Source organism: Hypanus sabinus, chromosome 11 (assembly GCF_030144855.1).
Source record: "Hypanus sabinus isolate sHypSab1 chromosome 11, sHypSab1.hap1, whole genome shotgun sequence".
In the NCBI taxonomy this organism is placed as follows: Eukaryota; Metazoa; Chordata; class Chondrichthyes; order Myliobatiformes; family Dasyatidae; genus Hypanus; species Hypanus sabinus.
Window position 1 is genome coordinate 96,044,067 of NC_082716.1, and position 14,574 is coordinate 96,058,640.

A 14,574-nucleotide genomic window follows, 5' to 3' on the forward strand; every position below is an offset into this window, starting at 1 on the left:
GGTTCCAGTATATTCTGCAAACTAAGCATCCAAGTTCTATCCAATAATTGCTTTAAATCGCTTTTCACATTTTAATGAATATCTGCCGCACACCACGTCTCTGGAACCTTACAAAAATCTCACTGCCAATTCCCATGATTACCAACAAGAACCAAAATGAAGTTCAAACCTGCATGTCCATATCTCAGTCACTCCAACCACACATCTTCCCTCCTACTCCTTCTCAAAAGGTGCCTCCTACAGAGGATGGGGAGGAGGTCTGGCCCCTGCACATGTAGCACGCAGGCCCACTGGTGTGTGGACATGGCCTGGTGCTCATGAACTAAATCCCCAGTTATGGATAAGTAGCCTCACTGCCTTGTGGGCCGAGACCTGATGAAACGTTGACTGCTCATTTCAACGGATGCTGCCCGACCTGCTGAGTTCATCCAGCTTGTTTGTACCCATGTAGAGTTTTTCCTTCTTGTATCCCTCTCCCCACTTTCCCACCTTTGGGATGTAGAAGAGAACTAGAGCACCCAGGGCAAACTCATACAGTTACAAGGAGAATGTGCAAACTCCATACAGTCAGCACCTGAGCTCAGTCTCTAAAGCTGTGAACCCCTTGTTCCTCTAGTCATCCTCTCAGCATCTGCACTTACTGCTCCCCAAGAAACTTGTGTTTCAATAAATTCACGTTTTATTGCTCTAAATTCAAATATATAGATGCACCTAACATCAACCTTTCTTCATGTCCATTGAACTCATTAATAAATGTTCTGAAGCTTCTAACACTGCCTCCAATAATTTCTCAAAGATAGTGTCCAAAACTAGACTAAGTATTAAATATATATTGAGTTCATAGAACTATCAGGACCATTTTAGGTCTTAGCCAAGCAATCCATTACTCCTGTTCTACAAATTATTTTCTTTTACATTCCTACTAACTCCCCTTTCATGACACAAAGCTGGGTGGCAGTGTGAAATGTGAGGAAGATGTTATGAGAATGCAGGGTGACTTGGACAGGTTGGGTGAGTGGGCAGATGCATGGCAGATGCAGTTTAATGTGGATAAATGAGAGGTTATCCACTTTGGTGACAAGAACAGGAAGGCAGATTACTATCTGAATGGTGTTAAGTTAGGAAAAGAGGAAGTACAATGAGATCTAGGTGTCCTTGTTCATCAGTCACTCAAAGTAAGCATGCAGGTACAGCAGGCAGTGAAGAAAGCTAATGGCATGTTGACCTTCATAACAAGGGGAGTTGAGTATAGGAGCAAAGAGGTCCTTCTGCAGTTGGACAGGGCCCTGGTGAGACCACACCCGGAGTGTTGTGTGCAGTTTTGGTCTTCAAATTCGAGGAAGGACAGTCTTGCTATTGAGGGAGTGCAGCGTAGGTTCACGAGATTAATTCCCGGGATGGTGGGACTGTTATATGTTGAAAGATTGGAGTGACTGGGCTTGTATGCACTGGAACGTAGAAGGATGAGAGGGGATCTGATTGAAACATATAAGATTATTAAGGGATTGGACACGCTAGAGGCAGGAAACATGTTCCCAATGTTGGGGGAGTCCAGAACCAAAGGCCACAGTTTAAGAATAAGGGGTAGGCCATTTAGAACGGAGTTGAGGAAAAACTTTTTCACCCAGAGAGTTGTGGATCTGTGGAATGCTTTGCCTCAGGAGGCCAATTCTCTGGATGCTTTCAAGAAAGAGTTAGATAGAGCTCTTAAAGATAGCAGAGTCAAGGGATATGGACAGAAGGCAGGAATGGGGTACTGATTGTGGATGATCAGCCATGATCATAGTGAGTAGCGGTGTTGGCTCAAAGGGCCAAATGGCCTACTCCTGCACTGATTGTCTATCATCTATTGTCTATTGCCATCCCGAGACATTAAGTAGTTGAGCTGTATTCACTAAACCATGGTCTGATATGGGTGTCTTTACTGTCCAACTGCTCCGGAGTATAGAACCAGTGAGGTAGTATCCGCTGGAGGCCTGTTTTGGCAGTAGGCAAACTGCAATAAATTGAGGTTGTCCGGAATGCTGGAATTGGTGCTGCCATGAACAGCTTCTTGAAGCACTTCATCAGTAGTCATTAAGCCACATTATCTTGGCACCAGCATGATCGTGGACTTCTTAAAGCAGGAGGGTACCACAGTCTGAAGCAGACTGAGGTTAAAAAAATGTCTGCAAATGTGCCTGCCAGGTGATCTACAGAGAATCTGAGAGACATGGCCTTGGACACCATCTGACCCAAAGCTTTCTGTGGATTCACGCTCTATAAGACTGATCTTATTTCTGTGAAGGTAACAGTAGAATTCAGATGCAGTGTTGGAGGTGTGGCAGGTGATAGGTAAAACTGGGAGGGTGGGGTAAAGTAAAAAAAGTTGATTGGTGAAAGAGCTGGAGAAGGGGGAATCTGATAGGAGAGGACAGAAGACCATAGAAGAAAGGGAAGGGGAGAGCCACTAGGGGGAGATAATGTGCAGTTAAGAAGTGATTACAAAGTAAAATTGCCTACACTCCTTTCAGTGTGATGCAGTTGATGTTGAGACATAGTTGGTTAAGTGTCACCCCACCCACAAATATTAAATATATCATAGAGCAGGAAGTAGATGCATATTCTTCGTTTTGAAGAAAACAAGCAGCTTGTAAGTCAGTAAAATTCTGATCATTTGAAAAGCTATGCCTATTGGTGTTTCATATAATTTAAAAATTAGCTTGTTTTTTTTAGATTTTTGCTTAACTTGTTTTCAATTTTTTTTGTAATTTGCCCAGTGTAAGACTTGGTTCGTCTTATTTCTTAACTGTTTGGCTTGCTTTTGTGTGATTTGACTGGTTTTAAACTGAAGCAGAAAAGGGTGACTGTTTCCTTCTCAAATTCCAGTTGTTTAAAGTTTAATTAGGTGCCGCCCAGAAGCGGGAGAGGGTCAATAACTTTAAATTGTTCGGAATTAAGGATCGATGTTTCTCTTTCTGAAAAGTGTCAGAGGATCTGTCCTGGAACCAGCACATAGCTGTCAATACAAAGAAAGTACGGCAGCGCCTATACTTTATTAGAACTATGTCACCTCGATCTTGACAGCCCTGTCTTTTCAGCTGGCATTTAAATTGGCCAAACAAGGGAACAGCGCCTTGGAAAGAGGAGTGAACATCGCGTAGAGCAAGTGAAATCGGCAATCACCTCTGATCTGGGCCGACATTTTGGGCAGCACGTAATTAATTAGCTTGTTTATTTAGGCTTTTTTCTTGTATCTGGATATTGCTTTTAGTTTGCTATAGTTTTCAAACAATCTGTTGCTTTGAACTGCCAAATATAGTCACAAAGATATTATTTTGACTTTCGAGCAGCAATTTGGAAAATGTTGAGAAGAGTCGATTACACTGTCAAATGTTTTTTAACTTTACAGAAGCAGTCAGCATAAAAGACCATTTTTACTTAGCTATCAATTCCTCGTGTGGCACATGGCCAAGTGGTTAGGGTGTTTGACTAGTGACCTGAAGGTCATGAGTTTGAGCCCAGCTGAGGCAAGACTTAACCATACAATGTCAAGTCACTTTTAATGTCATTTCGACCATAAATGCTGGTACAGTACATAGCAAAAATGAGACAAAGTTTTTCAGGACCATGGTGTTACACAATACAAAAACTAGACTGAACTATGTAAAAAAACAACACAGAGAAAGAAAAACAACTATACTAGACTACAGACCTACCCAGGACTGCATAAAGTGCACAGAACAGTGCAGACATTATAATAAATAATAAACAGGACAGTAGGGCAGTAAGGTGTCAGTCCAGGCTCTGAGTATTGAGGAGTCTGATAGCTTGGGGGGAAGAAACTGTTACATAGTCTGCTCCAAATGCTTTGATGCCTTTTTCCAGACGGCAGGAGGGAGAAGAGTTTGTATGAGGGGTGCTTGGGGTCCTTCATAATGCTGTTTGCTTTGCGGATGCAGCGTGTAGTGTGAAAGAGAGATCCTGATGATCTTCTCAGCTGACTTCACTATCCGCTGCAGGGTCTTGCGATCCGAGATGGTGCAATTTCCGAACCAGGCAGTGATGCAGCTGCTCAGGATACTCTCAATACAGCCCCTGTAGACTGTGATGAGGATGGGGATGGGAGGTGGGCTCTCCTCAGCCTTCGCAGAAAGTAGAGACACTGCTGGGCTTTCTTTGCTATAGAGTTGTTGTTGAGGGACCAGGTGAGATTCTCTGCCAGGTGAACACCAAGAAATTTGGTGCCCTTAACAATCTCTACCAAGGAGCTGTCGATGATCAGTGGGGAGTGGTCGCTCCGTGCCCTCCTGAAAATGGGTACCTGCAGTAAAATGCTGTCAACCTCGCCCCCTATCAGGGAAAGTCTCATACTATACTCTCAGTCACTTCCCGCCATAGAAACGGGCAGAAGCACCATAAAACCATATAACTATATAACAATTACACCAGCCTGATGAGCCACAGGACTTTGAGTTTGATCAACTCCATACTCTTTCTCTGTTATCCTCATGATATTTCTAAATTATTTATCCATTTTTTAAAGCTGTGTGAAATGCCTATCATTCCACATAAAACACCACTAATGCCTTGAGTTCTTTTATAAATAACTTATTTTTTGTCTAACAAACGAGAAAATTGCGGATGCTGGAAATCCAAGCAAGATATGCAAAATACTGGAGGAACTCAGCATGCAGCATGTATGGAAAAGAGTATAGTAAACATTTTGGACCAAGACCCTCCAGCAGGACTGGAGAAAAAAAGTTGAAGAGTCAGAGTAAAAAAAGTGGGGTGATGGGAGGAAGAAACACAAGGTGATAGGTGAAACCGGGAGGATGGAAGGGGTGAAGTAAAGAGCTGGCGGGGGCTGGGGGGTGATTGGTAGAAATATAGGGCTGGAAAAGGGAGTATCTGATAGGAGAATTCAGAAGTCCATGGAAGAAAGAAAAGGGGGAGGAGCACTTGGGGGGGTGATAAGCAGGTAAGGTGATAAGGTGAGAAAGGGGAATGGGGAATGGTGAGGGGGGTGTGTATACCAGAAGTCTGAGAAATCGATGTTCATGCCATCAGGTTGGAGGCTACCCAGACAGTTCCTCCAACCTGAGAGGGGCCTCGTCATGACAATCGAGGAGGCCATGGACTGACATGTCAGAATGGGAAGTGGAATGGGTGGCCTTTGGGAGATCCCGCTATTTCTGGCAGAGTAAGTACTCAGCAAAGCAGTGTCCCAATCTATGTCTCACCAATATACAGGAGGTCACACTGGGAGCACCGGATACGGTATATGACCCCAACAGCCTGACAGGTGAAGAGTCACCTCACCTGGAAGAACTGTTTGGGGCCTTGTTGGTAGTGAGGGAGGAGGTGTAGGGGTAGGTGTAGCACTTGTTCCGCTTGCAAGGAGAAGAGCCATGAGGGAGATGAGTGGGGAGGGACGAAAGGACAAGGGAGTCATGTAGGGAATGGTCCCCCCGGAAAGCAGAAAGTTTTGTCTTCTTACTAATCCATGAGATTTGGCTGTTGCTACCTTCATGTTTATTTTTGTTTTACCTTTAATTCAGAGTCAAATTCAGATTGATATTCATTTATTTATCACATGTACATCAAAACTTACAGTGTAATGCTCCATTTCTGTCAACAACCAACAAACCTGAGGGAGTGCTGGGAGCAGCCCACAACCATCGCTTCACGTTCAAGTGCCAATATAGCATGCCCACAATGTTCAACAGAGCAACACAGAACACAGCAAGCAATAGAGCAACAAATAAATAAACCCTTTTCTCTCTCCCACACCAACCCACTCACATGGATGACATCCTGTCTCCAGCGCTGAGGCTTCAGCCGTTAGGCTTCGACCTCCAGCTTCCAATCAACCTTCGGGCTTCGACTTTTGGTAATGACCCCTAGAGTAGCCAATACAGGACCCTGAACTCCAAACTTGAACACTGGGCTGGCCAACTCACTGATCCTGGGATCCACTGAACTGGGACAGCCTGACATCCTATGTGCCCTTTGTCACCAGTCTGTGTCCCTGGCCTTTGAGCGCCGAGTGAAAGCCTGAATTCCAGATGCCCTTCACCCCAGGTCCATGTTGCTGGCCTTTGAGCCCAGAGGCCAAGACCCTGGATGTCCTTTGGTACTGACCCACATTACTAAGCTCTGGGAAGGGACCATTTCATTAGGTAGTCAAAAGCTAACTACATTGATGGGTCTGAAATCATAAATATAAACTAGACTGCTTAAGAATGACCAGTTTCCTTCGATAAGGATATTTATGAAACAGAGGGTATTTATGACATTCTATTAGTTATGTGATTATCATTACTAGTAGTGGCTTTCTATTCCACATTTACTTAATACGTTTGTAATTCATTTTAAGTTCCCCAATTCTGGTTAGTGGTTTTCAAACATGTATCCTGATCGATAATGCAGGACTCTGGATACTGATTTCCTGATAAAATCACGAGGTCTCTGAACCTACTGTCCTCTCATTATTTTTGTCATTGCATAGCAACCATCCTGCTGCTGTAAATTATTTCCCTTAAATAATTTTATAAGTTTTGGACAATTCCATTAAATGCTTACTGAAGCACATCTCTGATGTTATTCATCAATGGCCTCTGTGAATACGAAGGTTGATCTCTAGGTTCCACCTGGAGAATCACTGGAGAATGGCTGACATATGACCCAACTCCATTGATCTATTAACATATTGAGTAACAAAAACCTGTTAGTGTCAGTTTTAAAATTAGCAACTAACTTAGCATTAATTGCCGTTTCAATTCAGCAACATTATTGTGGTGCTAGGCTGCTTTTACAAGATCACAAGACAAAGGAGCAGAAGCAGGCCATTCGGCCCATCAAGTCTGCTCCGCCACTCCACCATGAGCTAAACTATTCTCCCATCTCGTTCCAATTTCCGGCTTTTCCCCCATATCCCTTGATACCCTGACTAATTATTTACCTATCAATCTCCTCCTTAAACACCCTCAATGATTGGGGCAACTGTATGCAGCAATGAATTCCATAAATCCACAACCCTTTGGCTAAAAATTTTTTTCCTCATCTCTGTTTTAAATGGGTACCCTCTAATTCTAAGACTGTGACCTCTTGTCCTGGATTCACCCACCAAGGGAAACAGCCTTTCCCACATCTACTCTGTCCAACCCTTTCAACATTCGAAATGTTTCTATGAGATCCCCTATCATTCTTCTGTACTCTAATGAATACAATCCAAGAGCTGACAAACGCTGACAAATGCTTTCTAATCATTTAGAACATAGAACATAGAATAGTACAGCAGAGTACAGGCCTTTCAGCCCACAATGTTAAACCCTGCCTCCCATATATCCCCCCCCACCTTAAATTCCTCCATATACCTGTCTAGTAGTCTCTTAAATTTCATTAGTGTATCTGCCTCCACCACTGACTCAGGCAGTGCATTCCACACACCAACCACTCTCTCAGTAAAAAACATTCCTCTAATATCCCCCTTGAACTTACCACTCCTTACCTTAAAGCCATATCCTCTTGTATTGAGCAGTGGTGCCCTGGGGAAGAGGTGCTGGCTGTCCATTCTATCTATGCCACTGAATTTACTGAAAGGTTTGGCTCCAGTTTTACGGTCTGTTTCCTCATTCTGAACTCTCCTTTCAGTGGAAGTAGAGTTTCTCTCACCAGTCAGTTCCCCTGCTCCCCCATAGTGTCACACAACAGGTACTTTGACCCAAATGGCCCAAGATACCATTCCACTTAGACCATAAAGCATAGGAGCAGAGTTAGGCTATTTGGCCCATCGAGTCTGCTCCACCATTCAGTCATAGCTGATCTTTTTTTTCTTTCCTCCTCAACCCCGTTCCCGGCCTTCTCCCCGTAACCTTTGATACCATGCCCAATCAAGAACCTATCAATCTCTGCCTAAATACACCCAACGACCTGGCCTCCACAGCTGCACGTGGCAACAAATTCCACAAATTCACCACCCTTTGGCTAAAGAAATTTCTCCGCATCTCTGTTTTGAAAGGGTGCCCCTCTATCCTGAAGCTGTGCCCTCTTGTCCTAGATTCTCCCACTGTGGGAAACATCCTTTCTACAAACGTACATCTACTCTGTCTAGGCCTTTCAACATTTGAAAGGTTTCATTGAGATCCCCCTTCATCCTTCTGAATTCCAGCAAATACAGACCCAGAGCCATCAAACATTCCTCATATGATGACCCTTTTATTCCTGGAATCATTATTGTGAATCTCCTCTGGACCCTCTCCAATACGAGAACATCTTTTCTAAGATGAGGGGCCCAAAACTGTTCACAGTACTCAAGGTGAGACCTCACCAGTGCCTTATAAAGTCTCAGCAGCACATCCTTGCTCTTGTATTCTAGACCTCTTGAAATGAATGCTAACATGGCATTTGCCTTCCTCACCACTGACCTATAAATTAACCTTTAGGGTTTTCTGCACAAGGACACCCAAATCCCTTTGCATCTCAGATTCCTGGATTTACTCCCCGTTTAGAAAATAGTCTGCACGTTTATTTCTACTACCAAAGTGCATGACCATGCATTTTTCACATTTGACCTCTGAATCTTTTCCATCCATGTACCTGCCTAAGTGTCTTTTAGATGTTGACAATGACCTGAAAATTTCAACCATATTACCAAATTGTCTACCCATAAGAAACTGTATTCCATTATTTTTCAACTTCTGTAACCATCTATGATATCTTCATTATCAATTTACATCAATCCCCAAAACATCCTCCTTTTCTGCTTTTCATATTCTTCGTTTTAAAGATCCAAAGTTCCAATTTAAAGTCAGAGAAATGTATACAATGTACATCCTGAAATGCTTTTTCTCGCAATGCTTTTTTTCTTTGTATTAATTTTATCTTGAAAGTGGGTCACCTCACATTTGCCACATTTGCTCCAGTCACATTTACTCTATTAAAATCAATTGATAATTTATTACACACAGCCACCGTGTTCCCTGTATTTCCGTTTACCTAAAACACGGTAACATGATCTTTGTTTCATGTTATTCATCTTTGATTCAATCTGACTCAGATTGTTTATAAAGTGAATGAATGAGGCCTCAACATGGTGCTTGCATGCTTCATGTAAAATCGGTAAATTGGTTATTTGATGCACCATCAATAACTCTCTGAGATGTGAGGCAAGATATCGGCTTTTATTGGCTGGAAGAAAGAAAAAGAACAAGCAGCAATTGACCACCATGCTATATCCTGGAGACTAAGAGCAGGGCTCTGGCCTCAATCGCCTTTATACCGGGGTCAGTGGGAGGGGCCACAGGAGCAGTCAGCAGGGGCGTGTCCAGACAGCTATATGTAGTTCACCACATTATTATTATCATGTGTACGGAGGTACAGTGTAAAAATTAACTTCTATTCTGATCAACATTGCACTGAGGTCGTACAAGATAAAATAGTCATAAAGTGCAGAATTAAAGTGTTACTGTACAGAGAGAGTGCAGTGAAAGTTGATATGAGATGGAAGATCACAACAAGACATGTTGTAAGGACAAGAGTCCATCTTATTGCACTAGGCAACCATTCAAGAGTTTAGTAACAGCAGAATAGAAGCTGTCCTTGTAACCTGGGTGGAATTTGCTTTCAGGCTTCTATATCTTCTGCCCGGGGGGGTGGGGGTGGACTAGGTGGAACAAGAGAGAACCTTTGCTTATGGTGGTTGCTGGCCAGCAAGAAGTGTAGACAGAGTCCATAGAGAGGAGATCGTTTTCTATAATGTACTGAGCTGCATCCAGTACAGTTTCTTGTATCATGGAGAGAACAGTTCCTATACCAAGATCAAAATGTGTCCTGCTTTCTATGGTGCATCAATGAAAATTGGAGAGGGTCAAGAAGGTGGCATCTGTTAGTCTCGCAAGACCCTGGATCTGTGCCTGGAATGGTTTCCAGAGCGCAGGCCTGGGCAGGGTTGTATGGAAGACCAGCAGTTGCCCATGCTGCAAGTCTCCCCTCTCCACAACACCGACATTGTCCAAGGGAAGGGCAAGGGCTGATGCAGCTTGGCACCAGTGTCGTCGCAGGAGTTGCCAGAGCGAGGTTGAAGGCAACGTCGGACTGCCTTAGGGACTCCAGCTCCAGATTTGTCCTCAGGTTTGCACCCGAAGCCTTTCCCATGAGTGGGTATGGCGGAGGTTTGAAATTAGAGTTTTCCCTCTCTTAGATGGACTGCCTTCCCAGACTGATGCTCCATCTACCCGAAGGTTGAGAAGGACATGGCAAATTTCTATAGCCTCCTGAGGAAGTAGGGGTACTGGTGAGCTTTCTTGGCTGTGGTATTAAGTAATTAGACAGGAGAAATTTTTAGTGATGTTCAATCCAAGGAACTTGAAACTCTCAACTCTCTCAACTTCAGCATTGTTGCTGTAAACAGTGAGCACCACCCCACTTCCTGAAATCAATGCCATCTCTTTCATTTTGCTGACATTGAGAGAAAGTTTTTTGTTATAGCATCATGGCACTAGGCTCCTTATCTCCTTCTTGTACTCCGACTTAACTTTATTTGAGTGTGGCTCACTACAGTGGTATTGTCTGCAAACTCTCAGATGAAATTAGAGCAGGATCGAGCCAGTCAGTCATGGGTGTAAAGGGGATAGAGTAGGGGGTTGAGAACACAGCCTTGTGGGGTGCTGGTGTTGAGAACAATCACAGCAGAGGTATTACTCCCTCTCCTTACTGATTGAAGTGTGTTGGTCACTAAGTCCAGGAATTTCTGAGTCTGTAAGACATAGACTTTGGAGCAGAATTAGGCCGCTTGACACATTAAGTCTTCTCTGCCATTCCATTGTGGCCGATTTATTATCCATCTCAACCCAATTTTTCTATTTTCTCCATGTAACCTTTGATGCCCTAACTAACTAAAAACCTATCAACCTCCACTTTAAGGGACTCAATGACTGGGCCTCCATAACGGTTCCTGACAGTGAAATCTACAGATTTAGCACCTTCTGGCTAAAAAATTCCTGCTAAATGGACATCCCTCTATTCTGAGGCTATGCCTTCTGGTCCTAGACTTAACCACTATAGAAAACATCCTCTCCACATCCACTTTATTTACACTTTCAATATTTGACATGTTTTAATACGATTCCCCCTCATTCTTCTAAAGTCCAGTAGCTACAGGCCCATAGACATCAAATACTCCTCACACATTAACCTTTACATTCCTGGAATCATTCTTGTGAACCTCCTCTGGACCCTCTCCAATGCTAACACATCTTTTCTTAGACAGGGCACCCAAAATTGCTCATAATCCTCCAAATGTGGTCTAGCCAAAGCCTTATAAAGCCTCAACATTACATCCTTGCTTTTATATTCCAGCCCTCTCAAAATGAATGCTGACATTGCATTTGCTTTTCTTACCACCAGCCCAGTCTACAAGTTGACCATGATGGAATCCTGCACAAGGACTCCCACATCCCTTTGTACTTCTGATTTTTAATTTTTTCTCCATTTAGAAAATAGTCTATCCCTTTATTCCTTTATACCTTCTCCCAAAGTGTATGACCTGGCCACTGATTCGTCCATTCTCCCAATCTGTCTAGGTCCTTCTGCAGACTCCCTGCTTCCTCAATACTACCTGCCCCTCCAGCTGTCCTCGTATCATCTGCAAACTTGGCCACAAAGCCATCATCCAAATCATTAACATATAGCTTGAAATGAAGCAGTGCTAGTATTGCCCTCTGCGGAACACCAGTATTCACTGGCAGCGAACTAGAATAGGTCCCTTAATTCCCTTTCTTTGCCTCCTGCCAGTCAGCCAATCTCTATCACTGCAGGTGTCTTTCCTGTAATACCATGGGCTCTTATCTTGCTAAGCAGTCCCATGTGCAACACATTGTCAAAGGCCTTCTGAAAATGCAAGGAAACAACATCCACAGACTCTCCTTTGTCTATCCTACTTGTTATTTCCACCAAGAATTCCAACAGATCTGTTTAGCTAGATTTCCCCTTAAAGAAACCACGCTGACTTTAGCCTGTTTTATCATGTGCCTCCAAGTACTGCAAAACCTCATCCTTGCTAATTGGCTCCAACATCTTCCCAAACACTAAAGTCAGGCTAACTGGCCTATCATTTCCTTTCTTCTGACTCCCTCCCTTCTTAAAGAGTGGAATAATGTTTGCAATTTTCCACTGGAAGCTTTCCAGAATATAATGTTTCTTGAAAGATCATATTTAATGCTTTCACAATCCTTTCAGCTACCTCCTTCAGAACCTTCAGGGTGTTATCTACCTGGTCCGGGTGATTTACGTAACTTCAGCCTCCCAAGTTTGACTAAAACTTTGATAGACTTCTATAGACGTGTGGTGGAGAATATAGACTGGTTGCATCGTGGCCTGGTACGGACACACCAATGCCCTCGAGTGGGAAATCCTACAAAAAGTAGTGGAATCGGCCCAGTCCATCAAGATTGAGTACACCTACACTGAGCGATGTCACAGGAAAGTAGCATCCATTAAGGACCCCCACCATCCAAGTCATACTCTCTTTTCACTGTGACCATCATGAAGAAAGATCTGGAATGTCAGGACCAACACCACCAGCTTCAGGAAGAATTATTAACCTTCAACCATTAGGCTCTTGAACCTGAGAGGATAACTTCACTCAGCTTCACTCACACCATCACTGAACAGTTCCCACAATCTATGGACTCTCTTTCAAGGACTCTTCACATCATGTTCTCGATATTTATTGCCTATTTATTTATTTGTTTGTTTGTTTGTGTTATTAATTTGTTCATCATTCATTCTTTTTTCTTTTGAATTTGCCCAGTTTGTTGTTTTTTTGCACATTGGTTTTTTGTCTGTCCTGTTAGCTGTGGTCTTTCATTGATCCTGTTGTATTTCTTAGATTCGCTCTGTATGCCCACATGAAAATGAATCTCAGGGTTGTTATGGCCACCTGTTGGTTCAGCTTCTGCCTGTACCTTGGCAGCAGCAAGATGGAGGAGTGATCCAATTTTTCAAATGGCAGCCGAAGGAGCACTTTGTAAGGTTGTGGAAGGGAGAGCAGCAGTGGTTAAGTATTCTATCGTATTCTATCTCCCCATGTGCACACCTGGATGTGTTGGCAAAACTTTAGAGAGACTTTAGTCAGTGATGCTCTATTAAAGTCCTCGGCAACAATGAAAGCAGCCTCCAGGTGTGCAGTCTCCAGGGTGCTGATGGCCTCATACAGTTCCTTGAGAGCCAGGTCAGTATCAGCCTGTAGCGGAATATAAACAGGTATGATAGTAACAGCCGTGAACTTCCTAGGCAGCCAGAAAGGTCTACACAGCAGCCCAAGGTATTCCAGATCTGGGGAACAAAAGGATTTGAGGGCATACACATTCTCAGGGTCGCACCAAGCATTATTGACCATGAAGCATACCCCACCTCCTTTACTCTTCTCAGAGGGATTTTTAGACCTACCTGCCCAGAACAGGGAACTATAGTTCAGTATTCAACACCATAATTCCCTCCAGGCTCAACAAGAAGCTCAGACCTTGGCCTTCACCCTGCCTCGAACCCTCTGATCCACAACACAGGAACCCCCCCCCCCCCCAGGGCCCCAGGGCTGTGTCCTAAGCCCCCTCCTTTACTCTCTGTATAGCCGTGCATGTGTCACCACCCACAGCTCCAATCTGCTAATTAAATTTGCAGAAGACACTACACTGATTGGCCTAATCTCAAATAATAATGAGGCAGCCTACAGAGAAGAAATCAATGGTGTCAAGAAAACAACCTTTCCTTTAATGTTGCAAAAACAAAGGAGCTGGTTGTGGACTACAGGAGAAATGGAGACAGGCTAACCCCTATTGACATCAATGGATCTGGGGGTGAGAGGGTGGACAGCTTTAAATTCCTTGTCATTAACATCACCGAGGATCTCACGTGGTCTATATATACCAGCTGTGTGGTGAAAAGGCACAATAGTGCCTCTTTCACCTCAGACAGCTGAAGAAATTTGGTATAGGCCCCCAAATCCTAAGACCTTTCTATAGGAGCACAATTAAGACAGACAGACAGACAGACATACTTTATTGATCCCGAGGGAAATTGGGTTTCGTTACAGCTGCACCAACCAAGAATAGTGTAGAAATATAGCAATATAAAACCATAAATAATTAAATAATAATAAGTTAATCATGCCAAGTGGAAGTAAGTCCAGGACCAGCCTATTGGCTCAGGGTGTTTGACACTCTGAGGGAGGAGTTGTAAAGTTTGATGGCCACAGGCAGGAATGACTTCCTATGAGAGCATCCTGACTGGCTGCATTGCTGCCTGGTACGGGAACAGTACTTCCCTCAATCACAGGGCTCTACAGAGAGTGGTGCGGACAGCCCAATGTATCTGTAGATATGAACTTCCCACTGTTCAGGACATTTACAAGACAGGTGTGTAAAAAGAGCCCAAAGGATCATAGGGCACCACAACCACAAACTGTTCCAGCTGCTGCCATCCAGAAATCAGCACTGTAGCATAAAAGCCAGGACCAACAGGCTCCAGGATGGCTTCTTCCACCAGGCCATTAGACTGATACAATTGTACTTCTACATTATATTGACTGTCCTG

The 14,574-nt window shown here is 43.6% G+C and overlaps 1 protein-coding gene across 5 annotated transcripts in view; it reads left to right on the top strand.

Annotated features, from left to right (window-relative positions):
* Positions 1–2,525: 2,525 nt before the first annotated feature.
* Positions 2,526–14,574, top strand: part of LOC132402209 (2-5A-dependent ribonuclease-like) — a 45,832-nt gene continuing 33,783 nt past the window's right edge. Inside the window, exon 1 of one of the 5 annotated variants that reach the window (XM_059984943.1) lies at positions 2,526–2,632. The gene's annotated coding sequence lies outside the window, so the exon portion shown is untranslated. Of the gene's footprint in view, positions 2,637–2,954; positions 3,197–14,574 lie in introns of those variants that run through there. The other 4 variants (XM_059984948.1, XM_059984946.1, XM_059984944.1 and 1 more) reach the window with 4 other exon arrangements.